This window comes from Callithrix jacchus, chromosome 2, assembly GCF_049354715.1.
Source record: "Callithrix jacchus isolate 240 chromosome 2, calJac240_pri, whole genome shotgun sequence".
Classification (NCBI taxonomy): Eukaryota; Metazoa; Chordata; class Mammalia; order Primates; family Cebidae; genus Callithrix; species Callithrix jacchus.
Genome location: NC_133503.1, coordinates 135,341,134 through 135,360,150, shown reverse-complemented (window position 1 = coordinate 135,360,150; position 19,017 = coordinate 135,341,134). Strand labels below are relative to the sequence as shown.

General features: G+C 39.4%; 1 protein-coding gene and 1 pseudogene across 5 annotated transcripts in view; one reads left to right on the top strand and one right to left on the bottom strand.

The window, feature by feature from the left end:
* Positions 1-3,087, bottom strand: part of POC5 (POC5 centriolar protein) — a 51,375-nt gene extending 48,288 nt beyond the window's left edge. For all 4 annotated transcript variants that reach the window (XM_035291375.3, XM_054252171.2, XM_035291376.3 and 1 more), the window contains exon 1: positions 2,975-3,087. The gene's annotated coding sequence lies outside the window, so the exon portion shown is untranslated. The remainder of the gene's footprint in view (positions 1-2,974) is intronic.
* A 282-nt stretch (positions 3,088-3,369) lies between these two features.
* LOC128931363 (uncharacterized) lies at positions 3,370-15,763 on the top strand (annotated as a pseudogene). Its single transcript, XR_013532727.1, has 5 exons — positions 3,370-3,488; positions 5,274-5,402; positions 6,425-6,442; positions 14,736-14,863; positions 15,493-15,763. The product of XR_013532727.1 is annotated as an uncharacterized LOC128931363 (transcript).
* The last annotated feature ends 3,254 nt before the right edge of the window (positions 15,764-19,017 follow it).

Genomic DNA, 19,017 nt, shown 5'->3' with positions numbered 1-19,017 from the left:
ATATAGTTATGTGTGAATTTGATCCTATCATTATGATGCTAGCTGGTTATTCTGCCCATTAGTTGATGCAGTTTCTTCATAGTGTCGTGTCGATGGTCTTTGCAATTTGGTATGTTTTTGCAGTGGCTGATACTGGTTTCTCCTTTCCATATTTAGTGCCTCCTTCAGGAGCTCTTATGAGGCAGACCTGGTGGTGACAAAATCTCTCCACATTTGCTTGTCTGTAAAGAATTTTATTTCTCCTTTAACTGTATATGAAATTCTGGGTTGAAAATTCTTTTAGGAATGTTGAATATTGGCCACTACTCTCTTCTGGCTTGCAGGGTTTCTGCAGAAAGATCTATTATTAGTCTGATGGGCTTCCCTTTGTGGGTAACCCAACCTTTCTCTCTGACTGCCCTTAACATTTTTTCCTTCATTTCATCTTTGGTGAATCTGACAATTATGCAACTTGAGGTTGCTCTTCTTAAGATATCTTTATGGTGTTCTCTGTATTTCCTGAATTTGAATGTTGGCCTGTCTTGCTAGGTTGGGGAAGTTATCCTGGATAATATCCTGAAGAGTGTTTTCCAGCTTGGTTCCATTCTCTTTGACACTTTCAGGTACACCAAACAAACATAGGTTTGGTCTTTCAACATAGTCCCATATTTCTTGAAGGCTTTCTTTGTTCCTTTTCATTCTTTTTTCATACTTTACAAAAGCAATGGCAACAAAAGCCAAAATTGACAAATGGGATCTAATTAAACTAAAGAGTTTCTGCACATCAAAAGAAATGATCATAAGTGAACAGGCAACCTACAAAATTGGAGAAAACATTTGCAATCTATCCATCTCACAAAGGGCTAATATCCAGAACCTACAAAGAACTTGAACAAATTTACAAGAAAAAAAGAACCCCATCAAAAAGTGGGCAAAGGATATGAACAGACACTTCTCAAAAGAAGACATTTATGCGGCCAACAAACATATGAAACAAAGCTCATTATCACTGGTCATTAGAGAAATACAAATCAAAACCTCATTGAGATACCATCTCATGCCAGTTAGAATGGCGATCATTAAAAAGTCAGGAAACAACAGATGCTGGAGAGGATGTGGAGAAATAGGAATGCTTTTAATACTGTTGGTGGAAGTGTAATTTGGTTTAACCATTGTGGAAGACAGTGTGGCAATTCCTCAAGGACCTAGAACCAGAAATACCATTTGACCCAGCAATCCCATTATTGGGTACATATCCAAAAGATTATAAATCATTCTACTATATTGACACATGCACACATGTTTATTGCAGCACTGTTCACAATAGCAAAGACTTGGAATCAACCCAAATGCCCATCAGTGATAGACTGAATAAAGAAAATGTGGCACATATACACCATGGAATACTATGCAGCCATAAAATAGAATGAGTTCATGTCCTTTGCAGGGACATGGATGAAGGCAGAAACCATCATTCTCAGCAAACTAACACAGGAACAGAAAACCAAAGACCACATGTTCTCACTCACAAGTGGGAGCTGAACAATGAGAACACAGGGACACAGGGAGGGGAACATCATACACAGGGGTCTGTTGTTGGGGGGATGGGGTAGGGGAGGGAGAGTATTAGAATAAACACCTAATTTAGATGATGGGTTAATGGGTGCAGTAAACCACCATGGCACGTGTATACCTATGTAACAAACCTGCACATTCTGCACATGCATCCCAGAACTTAACAATATAATAAAAAAATAAATAAATAAATCAGAGATGAGGAAATTGAAACAGAAAAGAAAGACACAGGGAAAAGTGCAAAATTAGAATGGAAACACAGGCTGGAACTAGATTGTGTAAAGGAAATTTCAACCTTTTCCAGTGAGCATCACTGTGCATACACATGCTAAGTAAACTAAATCTCAGCATGACTGTCTTTAGTTAAGCCAATTAGGAAGGATAAAATAAGCACATGTATCTGCAGCAAGGAATGGCTGCTTCACTGACTTCAAATCTACCACTGTGATAACTTGGTTTATTTATATTTTTATTCACTTCTTCCTTCAGGATTTAAGACCAGGCAGGAAACGGGAGTGGGGAGTGGGGTGGTGCTGATTATTTTAAAAATGAGCTGGTAAGTATAGTCAGACCTCAAAAATTGTTTCTTAATATGGACACTGCAGATACAAAAAAGCCCACCGCACTTTTGAAAATATGCTATCTTCCATCTGCCCTGCTTTATGCCAACAAGGTATGAGTTATTTGAAACTCTAGAACAGTAGCATTTTCCTTACTGTTTCTAGGTTCCGAAACAAAGAAGAAAAATGAAAATTGCTTTAATGGGTGGCAGATGTACATTAGTTCACTACATTTTCAGTTGTCTCTAACCCAAGGTATCAGAAAACAAGATCAAAACTTTTGTGTGCTTTTCTGTTGCCAGAGACATAAAAATAACATCTTGGTAATTACCTGGCTGACGGGAAAACAGGGATATGGGAATTCAAATGGAACCCCCAAGAGGCAAAGGAAGAGTGAATTAACATGCAAACTAGCAGCAGGGTGAGGTCCCCTGTGCCCTTCACCAGGCCTAGCTGCACTTAAGGAGGGGGGTGCGCCAGCCCCTCCCAAGGCAGGGACTGGAAGCAGAGGGGACAAGCCATTGCGGTAAGCAAATGCCGTAAGTTTTCTTTCATCATCTTCCGACCCAGCCTGTTATAACAAAAATCTTACTTAAGCACACAGAGCTTTATACATGGTTATTCTTTTCCTACGTTTAAATGACCAGAGTCTCTGGAGACAGTAACTGGTCAGCATCCCTCACTCCTGCCCTCTTCCCAGACGCTTCGGAAGGGAACCTTTGGGATCTTCCGGCACAACGGCAGAATCACTCGTGTCTGAGACAGAGCCCCAGGGGAGGAAGGCCGCGCCAAAGAACTTTAAATCTCACTCCACTACTTCCGCCAGGGACGCAAGGTGTGCTCGGAGCTCTGCTACCCACCGTCGCCAACGGCTACCAAATCCCGACTCTCCTTCACTTTGCGACTCCCAGCCGCCTCGCAGCAGCAGCCTCAGCAAGTACAGCCGCTACCTAGGAAGCAACCAGACAGTTTCAAACTGCCGGGAGGAATTAAGGACAGCCCTGTGCATTGGTCCTTTGCTTTAGCAATGTGCCATTTGATTGGTCCGAGATCTGGGGGCGGAGCGTTCGGACGCTGTCAGGAGAAGCCGGAATTACTTGGGAGAGCCTCGCCCCCTGGCTCCGCAGGTTGCGAGGGGGCAGGCTCCTAGGGAGCCCCACCCAGCGCCCATGGAGATTAAATACTGCGCGTGCTCGGTTCTGTTGAGCGACTGCAGGTTACTAAGCGGCTCCTGGAGCAGATTTGGTTAGAGAATGTTGAGCAGGGCTGAAGTTTGCTGATACTGTGTGCTGCTGGCTTTCAAGAATTCTTGTATCCTAGGCGTGAGTCCTCATGCTTAAGTCTGCATAAGAACAATCCAGAATTCTGGGCCAGGTGTGGTGGCTCATGCCAGTAATACCAGCACTTTGGGTGGGTGGATCGCTTGAGCCCAGGAGTTCGAGACCAGCCTGGGGAACATACTGATACCCTTTCTCTATAAAAAATGAAAAGCAAAAAAATCATCTGCATCCACAGATCCCCTGCAACAGAATCACTTGGAGGTGCTTTTTAAACATAAAGATTCCTGACCTCTCTTTTTTGATTCCTTCCGTCATGGGTACTGTCAGAAAATCTGAGTTTTTAATACACACTGCCAGTGATTCTGATGCAGGAGTCTGCAGGCTACTCTTTGAGAAATTGCTAGTGTGGGCCGGGTTCCATGGCTCATCCCTGTAATCCCAACACTTTGGGAAAATGAGATGGGCAGATCACTAGAGGTCAGGAGTTCAAGACTAGGCTGGCCAACATGGCGAAACCCCATCTCTACTAAAAATACAAAAATTAGCCCAGTGTGGTGGCTCATGCCTGTAGTCCCAGCTACTCAGAAGGCTGAGGCAGGAGAATCTCCTGAACCCAGGAGGTGGAAGTTGCAGTGAGCTGAGATGGCACCACAGCACTCCTGCCTGGGCAACACAGTGAAACTCTGTCTTTAAAAAAAAAAAAAATTGCTAGTCTAGTTTTAACTAATCTCAAAAGTGTCAGACTTCAAGGTGGCCCTTCTGGCAAAGTATTGACCTTAGAATCAGATCGTAATTATAATCTAGCTCGACCATCTACTCACTTGTCACCTTGGACAATAGGAATTAATACTGAAATACCTAACACACAAACATATAGTCTTTCAACTTATATTGGCAACAGATAGGCTAGAGGACATGAGAACCAAGATGGCAAAGGTGCCTAAGTACCCCAGACTGTGGTTCTCCAATCTGAAGAATAGATACTGGGATCTGGGTGAGTTTCCAGACTTTCTTTTGTTACCTCCAGGATAAGGTTTCTTTTTCTATAGACAGAAATGGCATAACCTGGGTCTCACTTACTTTCATGTTGGCAGAACCAGACTTCTACTTATACAATCAATGAAGTAAGAAGAACACCAGAAGTTTCTTTGGCGTAAATTATGTTTGTTACCCCCCACTTTTTTCATGCTTATTATAAAGGACAAATTCTTACTAATAGCTGCAAATCCATACTTGGTTCTAATATTTATTTTTTAACTGAATTGCCTTTTGGTGACCCCAAACACTATAATTGTTACTGAATCACTCTTCTGGTGCCCTCCTGCCACTAGGTTCCAAGTTTCTCTTTTCCGTCTTCCTTTTGAGGGAGGGAGGATTTTTATTAAAAACCATTTAGTGAGCAATTCCCATTCTCCTGTAAAACTATAGAGAGAAAGAGACAGAACCTGGTCTGGATGTTATGAATTTAGAACTGATATCTTTTCTCAAGGTTCCTAGAGAGGGAGGGAAAGAGAGAGAGAATTTTAACCCCCCACAAACACATAATAACTTATTTTCCAGCTTGAACCCTTCATAATTATTTATTCATTCAATAAATATTTAACATCCATCATAGGCAAGGCAAATTTTTGTTGGTGCTAGGGATAGAGTGATGAGCAAAACACAGTCTGCCATCATGGAACTAAGAGTCTAATGGGAAAAACTGATATCAAACCAACAAATCCATCCCACATATGAAAAAATACTTAACAGCTGTGTGAACCTGGGCAAGCTGCATAACCTCTCTGCACTTCAGTTTCTGTATCTGAAAAATGAGAATAGGAATTAGCTCACTGATAATTAAATTAACATAGGTGCTGTTTTTATCCTAATTTTTCAGATGGAGAAACTGAAGCACAGAGAGGTTATGTAGCTTGCCCAGGTTCATGCAGCTGGTAAGAATAGCATCGGTGTCCATGTTTTTGACACTCAAGATGTTCTGTTGGGACAGCATGCCATTTGTCTTGAGGTAAGAAAGGGCTTGTATCTGGATAATAACAAAGGCTAGTAAGATTGGAGCTTAGTGATTGAGGAGAAAGTGGCACAAGATGAGGTTGCAGATGGAGGTGGGGGCTCAACTCTGCAGGACTTGTTAAAGATTTGAGATTTTAAGTTAATGGGATGTATTTTAGATGTTCAGGAGAGAGATGAGGGCCTTTTGCATAGAGATATTGTGGAGGATTGCAAAAATGGCTCCAATTCTATATCTCTCCAGGAATTTATATCCTGTTTCATATAACTTCATTCATAGTGCTTCTCTGCTAATGACCAACAGAATGTTAACAAATAATGATGCAAGCAGAAGTTTCAAAATACTTATATGCTTGGCTTAGCTTGCTCTTGCTTTCTATTACAACCATGAAAATACGCCTGGGCTAGCCTGCTGGAAATTTAAAGACACATACAATAGAGCCAAGTTGCTCCAGTCATCTGTGTCAAGGTCATCCTGGGTCAGCCTAGAGCCATTTGATTCCCCAACAGGTGTGTGAATCTAAGATCCACCCACACAACCTACAGAGTCATGAACTCAATTAATGTTGATTGTTTAAAGTCACTGTGTTTAGGGTGGTTTGTTATGTAAACTTATGACAGTAGACAACTGTTACAGATGAAATTTAAAGCCAAATATCTAGATGAGACAATCTAGTTGGGGAGACCAAAATGAATAGAGAAGATGATTTGGAACTGAACTCTGATGTCCTCTTATGTTTAGAGGTTGGGTAACAATGAAGGAGCCAGCAAAGGAGACTGAGAAGGAGGTGTTGGAGAAGTGGGAGGAAAACCAGCAGAGGCTTCAGTAAAATGATAGTGAAGTGACATTGTGTTTGACAATATGGAAGTCCCCCATGTCTTGGCCCTTCCATGGGCCCCAAGTTCTGAACCTCCTCTAGTGTGTCCTTCTCTCCATCTCTAATGTTTTTGGTTAAGCCACTGCTGAATTTGGCTTGGACTGTTTCTTGATTGTATACCTTCATTTCTTCTCTCTACAAGTCACTCTTCACACTGCTGGTAAACGATCTTCTTAAAATATCATGGGATTGCATCATCTATCCAAAAGCCTTTCATGGTATTGAATAGGATTCAAAGCTCTCCTAAGCTAAGCCCCACCAAACACCAAAAGGTCTATGCTGGAGTCCACAAAGGTACCACTTATCAGGTAGGAAGCTTTGGGGCAGGTGTACATTCTTTATATGCTTGAGTTTCATCTCTTTAAAATTGAGAAAACATTAGAGCATAAAAAAATCTAAATCTACCTCTAAACCAGGATGGAAACCTAAATCTATTATCTCTCTCTTCTCTTTCTGTCAATATCAGTTCCCTCCTGCTTTAGTAAAATAATTAAAACTGAGCACACGGCTGCATAGCAAGACTACATTTTCTACCTACCTATCGATTAAGTGAGGCCAGAGGTCATCGAATGTGAGTGGAAGTGAAGAGAACCACTTTCTGAACTGGGATTTAAGACATTAGGTATGCTTTCTCCAAGTCGCCTTCACTTTCCCACTATGTTGGGCTGCATGACCACGTGGAATATAATTCCCCTTCCAGTTGCGTAGTATGAGAAAACATCTTTTTAAAAAATGTCCTTGTATTTGGGGGTCAGTTTGTTAAGTCTTTTAACTAATACCTCATTTACACCTATAAAGTTGTCGAGAAGTAATTTATGTGAAAGCACTTTGCAAAATTTTAAAGTAAGGCAGGCAAGTGAGGTAGCAAGAACAAGCAATTTGGATTCTTAAGATCTGGGGTCCAACCTTTCCAAAGATTTAGGCATGAAGTTAAGATAACTTTAGGAACCTGTTGGGAAGCAACTATTAATTCCCACTAATGTGATTATTAGTGGAAATTATTATTACTATATTAATAATAATATTAGTGGAAAGAGTTGATACCTATGTTATTTTTGCTGAGTGTGTGTTAGGGCACTGATTTGAAACCTGTTTCTTTTTAAGGTCATCCATGACTCACCTAAAAATCCTTTACCCTATTATTTCTTCACCCCATTATCTCTTTACCCTATTATTTGTTTCACTGGGCCTATAAGAGAGCATTCCTCACTCTAGGGATCTTTAACACTGATGACTCTTGTCCAGAGTAGCAACTACAGTCTAGTCTATTACTTCCATTGTATGAAGGAGGAATTTAGACAAAGAGTTTGCTTTCTTCGAATTGCAGAGAGAGAGTGAGAGAGAGAAAGTGCAGAGAGAGAGAGAGAGAGAGAGAGGAGAGAAGAAAAGAGAAGTACAGGGAGTGGGAGTGGAGATTTTAGGACAGAGCCCTTACTAGGGCCTACATCTAGGTAGAGAGGCTGCCATGATGTTCCCTAATAATTTGATTTTTAAAAAATACAATTTCAACTTTAATTTTAGATTTATGAGGTACATATGCAGGTTTGTTATATGAGTATACTGCATGATGTTGAGATTTGGGATATGAATTATCCCATATGCAGGTAGTGAGCATAGTAACCATTAGTACTCAATAGTCTTTTAGCCCTTTTCCCCCATCCTGCCAGTAGTCCATCAGTGTCTATTGTTGCATCTTTATGCCCATGAACACCCAATGTTTTGCTCACACTTGCAAGTAAGAAAACACAGTATTTGGTTTTCTGTTCCTCTGTTAATTTGCCTTGGATAATGGCTTCCAGCTCCATACATGTTGCTGCAAAGGACACATTTTCATTCTTTTTTTTTTTAACAGATGGAATCTTGCTATGTTGACTAGGCTGATCTTGAACTCCTGGCCTCAAGTGATCCTCCCATCTCAGCCTCCCAAAGTCCTGGGATTACAGGCATGAGCCCACCATGCTGACATGATTTTATTCTTTTTTATGGCTATATAGTATTCCATAGTGTATATGTATCACATTTTCTTTATTCAACCCAACATTGATGGACACCTAGATTGATTCCATGTCTTTGCTATTGTGAATAGTGCTTTGATGATCATATGAGTGCAGGTGTCTTTTTGGAGGAACAATTTTTTTTCTTTTGGATATATACCCAGTTATGGGATTGCTGGGTCAAACGCTAGTTCTGTTTTAAGGACTTGATTCTTTACAAGCTAGCCCCATAGCTGCTTTTCTATTAGATTTCAGACTCACAGATTATCTTTCCTTCTTTTTCATCTTACCTACACATCAATTCAAATATACCTGCCTTTGTTATAGCCTCCCAGGCTGGACTTTGTTCCTCCAGGGTACAAGTGGCTGACATAATAACTTAACCTCCACAGACAAGAGATGTGAAAGCCCCCAGAGCTTTCCATTCCTTGTGAACTTTTTAACATTGGCATACTGGAAACAATGCTCTGGTTTTTCTAAGTCAGAAAAGTGACTTGAACTCCGAGTTCAAGCAGGAAGGTGTGCAAAGATAGTGGTAAATTAATTTTGACCTAGTGGCTCACAAAACACGTCCCAAATAGAACTTCTGTAGTTAGACTACACAGTCTATTTACAACCTTTTCACACTCTGAGAGCCATTAAACTGAGGCAGAGCAGAAGGAGAAAGACCCTGTTAATTAGGCAAAAACACAGGGTTGTTATGGACACAGTGGTCTACATATAAGGCAGTTCACCACTTTGCTGTGGATTAAGGGCTTATTCAGAGTATTTTGAGTCTCTGGATTCTACAGCGTGGGCTCTGTTATTGCAGAAGGGAGTTCATTTCTTGGCCCTCATCGTCAACCTTCTGCTCTTCCTAATTATAAACACTCATTCTTGAATCTCTCTAGTAGCATCTTCTAGCCATATAAAAACTTTCTTACCCTTGGCATTTCCTTCTCCCGATAGAACAATCTAGCACTAGCTGTGAGAAGCAGGATAAATTTGCTTTTCAGAGAACAATATTACTGAGTTTGAGTGCTATACAGATGCTGTACTCTTGGATCTTTAGGGCTCCTGAGAGTGAGTTTGCAGATCAGGGTCTTCCATTCATTCTTCTTTCTTACCTTTCTTTTTTTCCTTTTTTTTAAGTGGAAGAAAGAGGAGAGAGGCTAGATTTAGCCTCTCAAAGCAGATTTCAAGTGTTGTGGAAGAACTTGTTTCCTGTCTTTGAAAGCACCATTTTAATTGATTGTTTTACAATTGCCTTTTGTTTGTGAGGGGTCATGCCAATCAATCCACTGTGTTTATAAACACATCCCAAAGCTTAGATCTATTGTTTCTAACTTGAAATGCATTTTCCTACAGAAAAATGAAAATGTTATAATTCCAAGGTCAGCTCAATTTAGAGGAGGCTACGGAAGATGTATTGAACTTAAGAAATGGATGGGGAGGTGGCAGGAGAGGAGTAGACAGGACTAGCTTAGTGGGAAACAGTTATGTGTTTTCTGCTCTGAGATGTATCCTGTGGCTGCCATGCTCCCAGCCCTTCTGGAGCATCTGTACCTCCAATCTCACATAAGTTACCATATGAGTTGAAATATTAGTCTCCCTATACACAGCCTGAATGTGTCTTAATGTGCCTCTCATTTCAGAGTCTGTGGGAGGATAGGTAAAAGGAGATTGGGTATCCCAGGTTATAGTCTCCATCCTGAAGCCCATAAGTTGGGGTCTATTTTAAGTCAGATTAATGGAGACTCTTGGTTAACAAATAACTCTTTTAGTTATTTTTAAATGTACAGTTAAGTTATTTTTGACCACAGTCATCCTGTTCTTCTATCAAGTAGTAGGTCTTATTCATTCTATTTTTTTGTACCCATTAATTGTCCCCGTCTCCCTCGCCAGCCCGCCAATACCCTTCCGAGCCTCTGGTAATTATCCTTCCACTCTTTATGTCCATGAGTTCAATTGTTTTGATTTTTAGAGCCCACAGATAAGTGAGAACATGCAGTTTGTCTTTCTGTGCCTGGCTTATTTCACTTAGCATAATAATCTTCAGTTCCATCCATGTTGTTGCAAATGATAGAATTTCATTCTTTTTATGGCTGAATAGTACTTCATTGTGTATATGTACTGCATTTCCCTTAGCCATTCATCTGTTTTTGGACACTTAGGTTGCTTCCCAATCTCAGCTATAGTGAGCAGTGCTGCCAGAAACATGGGAGTGCAGATATATCTTTGATATAATGATTTCTTTTATTTGGGGTATATACCCAGCAGTGGGATTGCTGGATCATATGGTAGCTCTAGTTTTAGTTTCTTTTGAGGAACTTCCAAACTCTTCTCCATAGTAGTTGTACTAATTTGCATTCCCACCAACAGTGTACAAGCTTTCCCTTTTTTCCACATCCTCACCAGCATTTGTTACTGTCTATCTTCTCGATATAAGCCATTTTAACTGGAGTGAGATGATATCTCTTTGTGGTTTTGATTTGCATCTCTCTGATCAGTGATGTTGAGCACCTTTTCATATACCTGTTTGCCATCTGTATGTCTTCTTTTGAGAGATGTCTATTAAAATCTTTTTCCCAGTTTTGATTAGATTATTAGATTTTTTCCTATAGGGTTGTTTGAGCTCCTTATACATTCTGATTATTAATCTCATGTCAGAGATTAATTCTGGTTAGTTTGCAAAGATTTTCTTCCATTCTGTGGGCTTTCTCTTCACTTTGTTGATTGTTTCCTTTACTTTGCAGAAACGTTTTAACTTGATGTGATCCATTTGTCCATTTTTATTTGTAAATCGTTATGTTAAACTCTGATGAAGAAATGTGCTATTTTATATAAATCTTTATGTTTAACTCTGATGGAGAAATGTGCTATTTTACATAAATCTTTATGTTTAACTCGGATGAAAAAATGAGCTATTTTACATAAATCTTTATGTTTAACGCTGATGAAGAAATGTGCTATTTTACATAAATCTTTAGGTTTAACGCTGATGAAGAAATGTGCTATTTTATGTTGCAGAAGCGCAGCCTTCTGTTGAACAGATCTTTTAGAAGGAAGTCCCTTTCCAGTCTTGAGTCTTCATAGAATTAACTTGCTTTCTTCTAAAAATATCTGCCCATCACTCTTATTGAGAATTCTTCTTTTTCTCAGACTGTTCATATAGTAGGATGTTCTTTCCCCAGACTCTCTGTTTCTTCCTTTACTCCTTAAAAAGAACAGACTGTTTCTTCATTTTAAGATTTAAAAACAAAATGTAAATAAATCATGATAAATAGATTCGATTATAAAAACCAGTCAATTTGTACAAGTTTCAAAACTTCCTGAAATGTTAAAAAACTCTCATAGTAATTATTCACCATTTTCAGTTTCCTGAGTTCTCTTCTGAGGTGGTAAGTACTGACTCCAGTTTGTAATTTGGGAATCAGCTTACTTGTTTGGTATAGGTGCCAAACTAAACTAGTCTTACTATAGCCTGGAGTTGATAGAAGTTAGTTTTATGGACAGGTCTGAGCAATGGTCCCTTTGAGAACGTGCTTTCAGCCTCTACCTTCAGAGAATGGGTTATTCTTATACCCATGCGTTTCACTCCATTTTCCTCCCTATGTAAACTTCCCCCCACCCAACATTGCTTGGGTCTCCTATGTTCCTTAGTGTGCATCAAAATAACCTGTGTTGACCTAAAAGGAAGAAGCTGAAGCAGAATTAATATAAGTAGCGAGTTAATTTGGGCCAAATTTGAGGATTGCAACCGGGGAGCACAGATTCAAGTTGTCCTGAATATACACTCCAGTTAGTAGCAGTTACAAGTAGATTTTTGAAGGCAGAAAGAGGGGGCAGGGAGTGGGCTGATACAAAGTCATCTGCCAGGAATTCTCATTGGTTTACAGAAATAACATTGATTAGTGATTGGCTAGACATTTTAAACTATAGGGTGTTGGTTATAGTGTCCGGTGTGGCATTAGGTTAATTTATAGCAAGTAATAGCAGGTAGTTTCAATAGACGAATATATAGCTCAAAGAAGGGAGTAGGGTGTGATTGCTGTCTCATTTCAATGCCTCTCTGGGCCTAATAATTTGAAAGAGCTCACGTTCCCTAGATGAACCTTTTTTCTTTCCTTACCTAGTAAGGACATAGGTTGCTAGGTTTCACTTTGGGAGTTTCTGTTTAAGTAGGCTTGAAGTTGGGCCCAAGAATGTGCATTTCGAACAAGTTCCCAGGTGATATTGATGCTTCTGGCCACAGAACCACTTTGCCCTAGGTCCATCAGGGTCCTAGCTTCCAGTAAGAGCAGTTTTCTCTCTGGCCCTAAGCTTCAGCCTTACTCACGCTATCACAATCAGGCCTCTCTATAGCTCTGCTCTAGACACTCCAAGCTTCATAGCTGGTTCCTTGGAGGTTGAAGTCAATTTCCTACCTAAACCCCAAAGATACTTTTCCTGACTTCAGACTGTAGAGTGCAGTTCTGACACCTGTGCACGTTGGAAGTCTCCAGGGTTCTGGGCTTTTCAAGTCTCATCCTCTCTTCATTCCAGTTTCTTCTGTTCTTTTCAGTTGCCAGCAAATCCACCCTGCTGAAGTTCAGCTTTTCACCTCCTCTTCTAAGTAACACCATATTCTAATTCTTTCATGTTGGGTGTGTGATCCTGAGAGCCATTTTGTGTTTCATCTTTTCCCTCCATAGCTTATCTTAGTCCTTTTTGTGTTGCTGCAACAGAATACCACAGCCTGGATATTTTTTAAAGAAAACAAATTTATTTCTTACAGTTCTGGAGGCTGGGAAGTCTGAGATTGAGAGGCTGGCATTTGGTAAAAGCCTTCTTGCTGGAATTAGCCCATGGTGGAAAGTGACAAGGCAAGAGAGTGAAGGAGAGCAAGAGGGGGCCAAACTCACCTGTGTAACAAGCCTACTCTCTTGATGACTAATCCACATCTGCAATAACAACATCAATCCATTCTTGAGGGCAGAGCCATCATGACTTAATCACTTCTTAATAGGCCCCACCTCGAAACACTGCTGCATTGGGAGATTAAGTTTTCAACATTTGAACTTCAGGGACACATTCAAACCAGAGCATAGCTTTGCAGATGTTCATTGCCTGCCTCAAAGCTGCTGTAATTGAAGGTGGGAACTGGGTTCCAGGGCTTACTGTGGCTCCTAAGTCTGTAAGTTCAGATACTTCCCACATGTGATTCCATTACTCAGACGTTGGTATTTCTCCCAGGGAAATGGTTTTGCAGAATTGCAGTTTCAGGCTGATAGCAGCTTTGGAGTAAACCCAAGGTCTCAATAATATTTCTTTTATTTGATTCCCACTAGTTTGACAACAAAGCCTTTGTTCTCTAGAGAAACTGTATGTGTGTGTGTGTGTGTGTGTGTGTGTGTGTGTGTGTATAAAGAGTTGGCTCATTGGCTCATGCAATTATGGAGGCTGAGAAACTTTACAATCTGTCATCTGCAAGCTGGAGATCCAGGAGATCTTGTGGTGTCCAGTCCAAGTACAGGACAAGACTGATGTTCCAGCTTGAAAACAGGCAGACAGAATGAATTCTCTCTTTTGTTCTATTCAGGCTTCCGAAAGATCAGATAAGGCCCACCCACACTGGGAGGGGCAATCTGAGACTAAGTCTGCTGACTCAAATGTTAACTCTTCCAGAAACCCTCACAGATTCACCCAGAATAATGTTTAACCAAATATCAGGGTGCTCCGTGTCCCAGTCAAGTTGACACATAAAATTAATGATCACAGCCTTACTACTAACTAATTCCTGTTAATCATAGGGGTTCATATAAATGAACAATCACACAGAGCATTATATTTTTCCTCTCCTTCAGGATTGCCCTCTTCTTAGATGACCTGCTGCTGACCTCAGATACCTACAGAGACTGTTGGTGCCTGTCAAAGATGCTGTCACCTTCCACTCACCAAAAGTGCCTCTGTTCTCTCTCGTCTACTAAAGGTAGCAGTGCTGGAAGTCTTGCATGGAAGTGGAAGGTCTGATAGATATCTTTGCTGAATATATTGGCACCTCTGGTCGGCAAGATTGCTAGTGTTCCACTCTGTTTATGCAGGCTCTGGTAGTAGCACTGGTGTGATAAAGATTTCAGAGCACCGACAGGTTCTCTACTGAAGTAGAAAGGATCTTTTTATGTCTTTTGTCTTATATTTCTACCTGGACTCCAAAGTCATGCTTCCTGGTGTTGCCAGTAAGCAGAGACAATTTAGGGAAGAAGCTTTTTGCAGAGATGGCTAGCTGTTTGCTAAAATTCCACTATGTAGAATGAATGCCAAGAAGTAGCCACACACACTAAAAAAATTCTGAGCCCCTGTACTCCACCTTTGCATTTGGTGGAGTCACAGGACTCACTCACCCCGATGTAAACAGAGCTGATGTGTCTCGTTTCCGGGCCGTAGAGTTTAAGAAGTGGGGTGTGTCTCCTTCACATTCTCTCTTTCCTCTTCTGCCAGCTCTAATACCTCAAGGAATGTCAGAACACAGGACAGAAGGAGCCAGTAACATCCATTCTGGACTGTTCTGGGAGCAAGAAATACATTTTCTGGGCTGGCGCAGTGGCTCATGCCTATAATCCCAGCACTTTGGGAGGCTGAGGCAGGCAGATTGCCTGAGTTCAGGAGTTTGTGACCGGACTGGGCAACATAGTGAAACCCCGTCTCTACTAAAATACAAAAAATTAGCTGGGTGTGGTAGTGTGCACCTGTGGTCCCTGCTACTCAGGAGGCTAAGGCAGGAGAATTGCTTGAACCCAGAAGGCGGAGGTTGCAGTGAGCTGAGATTATGCCACTGCACTCCAGCCTGGGCGACAGAGCGAGATTCCATCTTAAAAAAAAAACATTTTCTGTATATTTAAAAATAATTAAAATGATAAATCATATCCTTGTGTCCTTGTGTTATGTGTATTTTACAATTTAAAACATTACATTTCTACTCTGACAAGTTGCTGACAATTTGAGGTCTATTTGTTACGGCTGCTAACTAATGTTACCCTAACTGATTCTCAGGGCTTACATTTGTTCTCATTTAGGATTCATTTACCAGAATATGGGCACAAGCCACACAACAGAGTGCACTAAGAGCAATTCTCAAAATTTCCTTTCTGTTTTCAACTTGGCCCTATGCCCTTGGAAAGTCTTTCTTTCTTTTTTTTTTGAGATGATGTTTGGCTCCTGACCTCAAGTGATCTGCCCTATCTCAGCCTCCCAAAGTGCTGGGATTACTGGCGTGAGCCACTGCACCCAGCCTGCTTTACAAGTTTTAGCTCTGTTACTGTTGGTGATGTACCTCATAGACCCTCCAGTCATGCCACATGTGAATCTTTAGTGAGCAATTTAAGTTTGAGTTTCTTCCAAGAAAATAATAAAATACTATAGGAACAACAGAGGTAATTCCAGAGAAAGGGCAGAGGATAGATCCTTACATTTTTTTGGGTACTTAGTCCAAAAAGTATTTGGGTACTTGCTATACATCAAGCAATATGCTAGCCCATTTTACATTTTACTACTATAATCGTTGTTGCAAAGTTCTGCATAATTAAACCATAGGACCAGAAGAACACTTTCACAATAAAAATTTGGTTTGAAAATACATGGAGAATTTTGATGCAATTATTAACTGTTTATTATTATTTTTTGCTGCTCTTATGGTGGAAATTTGTTCATTATATTAACTTATTTTATATTGTGATACTATTGTACATGTATCTCTAAATTTAAGTATTATTTTATACAATATTGTTTGCCCTTTAGAATTTTTACTAATAAGGAAAAAAGCAAATACACGAAACCAAATTAAATAATGGTTATTCATATTTTAGAAGTGCACCAAAAGAGAAATGACATTTAAAAATGAGATTTTGCATTCCTCCTGTCGCTTTTATTCATCAAGATACAAAGATAAAGAATCTTAATGCTATATAAAACAAGCTTGATCATGTCCCCTTAACACTAAATAGATTTCGTTAATATAAAAAAGCAAATGTTTTTAGAAGTTATGGCTTGTGACTCCACCTGTAATCCTAGCACTTTAGGAGGCCAGTGTTGACAGATAGCTTGAGCCAAGGAGTTTGAGACCAACCTGGGCAACACAGTGAAACCCGGTCTGTACAAAAAAAAAAATACAAAAATTAGCCGGGCATTATGACATGTGCCTGTAGTCTCTGTTACTTGGGTAGCTGAGGCAGAAGGATCCCTGGAGCCTGTGAAGTTGAGGCTATAGTGAGCCATGATGGCATCACTGCACTCCAGCCTGGGTGACAGAGCGAGACCTCATCTCAAAAATAAATAAATAATAAAGTAATGGGTTGATCAAGTTTTATATTTAAAAATCATTTTGCATAGGTAATTATTCAACTTACATAAATCATTATTTTCCCAAGATGAATGTGTATCTGTTTTAGTCCATCCAGGCTATTTTAACCAAATATAAACTCAACAGCTTATAAACAACAGAAATTTGTTACTCCCAGTTCTGGAGGTTGGGAAGTCCAAGGTACTGCTGGATTCAGTGTCTGGTAAGGGCTTTCTGATTCACAGATAATTCCTTTCAGCTCACATGGTGGAAAGGGCAGCCAAGCTCCCTCAGGTCTCTTTGATAGGGCACTAATCCCCTTCTTGAGGGCTCCATCCTTATGACCTTATCACTTTCCAAAGACCCCACCTGCTAATACCATCACCTTGGGCATTAAGATTTCAAAATATATATTTTGGGGAGACAAACTTTCAGACTACAGCAGTATGTATTCAAATACTATTCTAATAAAAATTTAAAGGTTATTGCTTTCTTACCACATTGAACATTTATAAAATTTATGTAAATACCCTGAAATCTAAGAAAAATATGCCAGGAACATATTTGATAAAATCAAAATTTAAACTCAAGAGTACATGATAGCCCCATCTAGACCAGGATTTAAATAACTGAAATCATCACTGAAGATAGAAAAATGTACAATATTTAACCAAATGTAGCATTAATTTAACCATAAGAATAAAAGAGAGGATGATGCTGATTTGCTGAATTTCTAAGATTCAGGAGTCACACAGATTATCTGAACATTTTTTATAAAAAGCTTGAAAAGCGAACAACTATTAATTCTTTTATGTCCTGTGAATATTTAATATATATTAATATAATAAGAATTAGGTGATAATGATACTATAAATACTATACATAATCCTATCTTAATAAAACTTTGTAATATATTTGGGTGAGCTTTTTAGTCTTTTGTTTTTTTTTTGAGGCAAAAAAGATTTGAAGAAAACTTAGTAGCAGAATTGCTATTAAACTTCATCATTTAGGATTTACTTTTTAAAAGAAAATTGTTAGTATTGCAAATTAAATATCTTTCACCTTTCTAATAATCAAATCCTAATAACATATGACTCGTGAAAATTATAAATTTTCTCTTGTACACTTTGCTGATAAAATAATGAGAAAAATAAAATAAGACTCTTTTTTAAACTAGAGGTTTTAATTTATTATTATTGGTATATATTTTTCCCGCTCCTCCTCAATTCCCTTATCTCTGCCCACAAAGTTCCAAACTTCCTTTGAGGTCTATCCCAAATGCCACTTTCCCTAAGAAGTCAAGCACATTGCATGCTTAGCTCATGTTATATTCTGCCTTTAATTACTAGATACTCTGGGGCAGGGATTGTTCCTTCCTCATTCTTGTGTCACCAATGGCACAAAGCACAGTCCTTAAGTTTGATGAGCCCTAAGTAAATATTTGCTGAATTAAAATGCTAAAGACTTATGATTTCCCCTTCCTCTATAAAGTAATTTGGGTGTGCTGTTGATTCAAACCTCTCTCCTCATTTTACATAGACCCGCAAATTCTTCAAGAACAAAAGTCAGCCTGAGGTGTGACTCAGCAATGCCAGGTCAGTGTGTTGACCTTGCTCTGGTAGCTTCCAGAGAGTTGAAGAAAGTATGTTCCAGCCACACCAGGTGGCAGTGTGAACCATGTCTGCATGGCTGGAGTGTGAGCAAAAACAATATAGACATTCTACCAAAAAAGAAATTTAAAAACAGTTTAACACAAAACAGATAAATAAAGTCAATCTTCTATATTTTAGTGAGAGATTCAAAGACTCACATGATTTATACAACTGCTGTTGACACAGAAAAGTGAAGAAAATAAGTTTTATTATTTGCATGGGCAACAGGTCCAGAGAGAAATAAGTATGTATCCTGGCAGACAAGAGTAAAGCTTGGCATTTATATAAAGGAATGGAAGTGATCATAATGAAAGTTCATATTATTCTACTATTTTGCAAATATGAGAATAACTGTAAAAGTCACAATTATTCCTCGAAACTCAACTGGTCAGACTATTTTACTTATTAAAAAAATCAAAAGATTAATCTGATTTTAAGATATAACGGATTTTGTCATTATGGTTGAATTTTGGTGCGGGTAAATGATTTGTGCAAAGTATTTTTCATGTATATGAGTACCCTTACTGGCTTAAAGTTGGGATTCTGGGTTAAGTCCTACTGAATCTGGGATATGGAGAAATAAGAAACAATTGCATTATTCTGGTATCAGTAACATATTCCTCCATGAAGTAGCGCACTCTGCAGTACTTGATAGGTATCAGCACTTCCACCTTTCAGTTGATCTTCTGAGTATTTTCTGCAGCTATAAGGTAGTGGGAGCACTAACAAACAGAGAGAAATCTCTCCTTTAGACACTTATTATTGTGGACACTCCTGATTACTCAGCATTCCT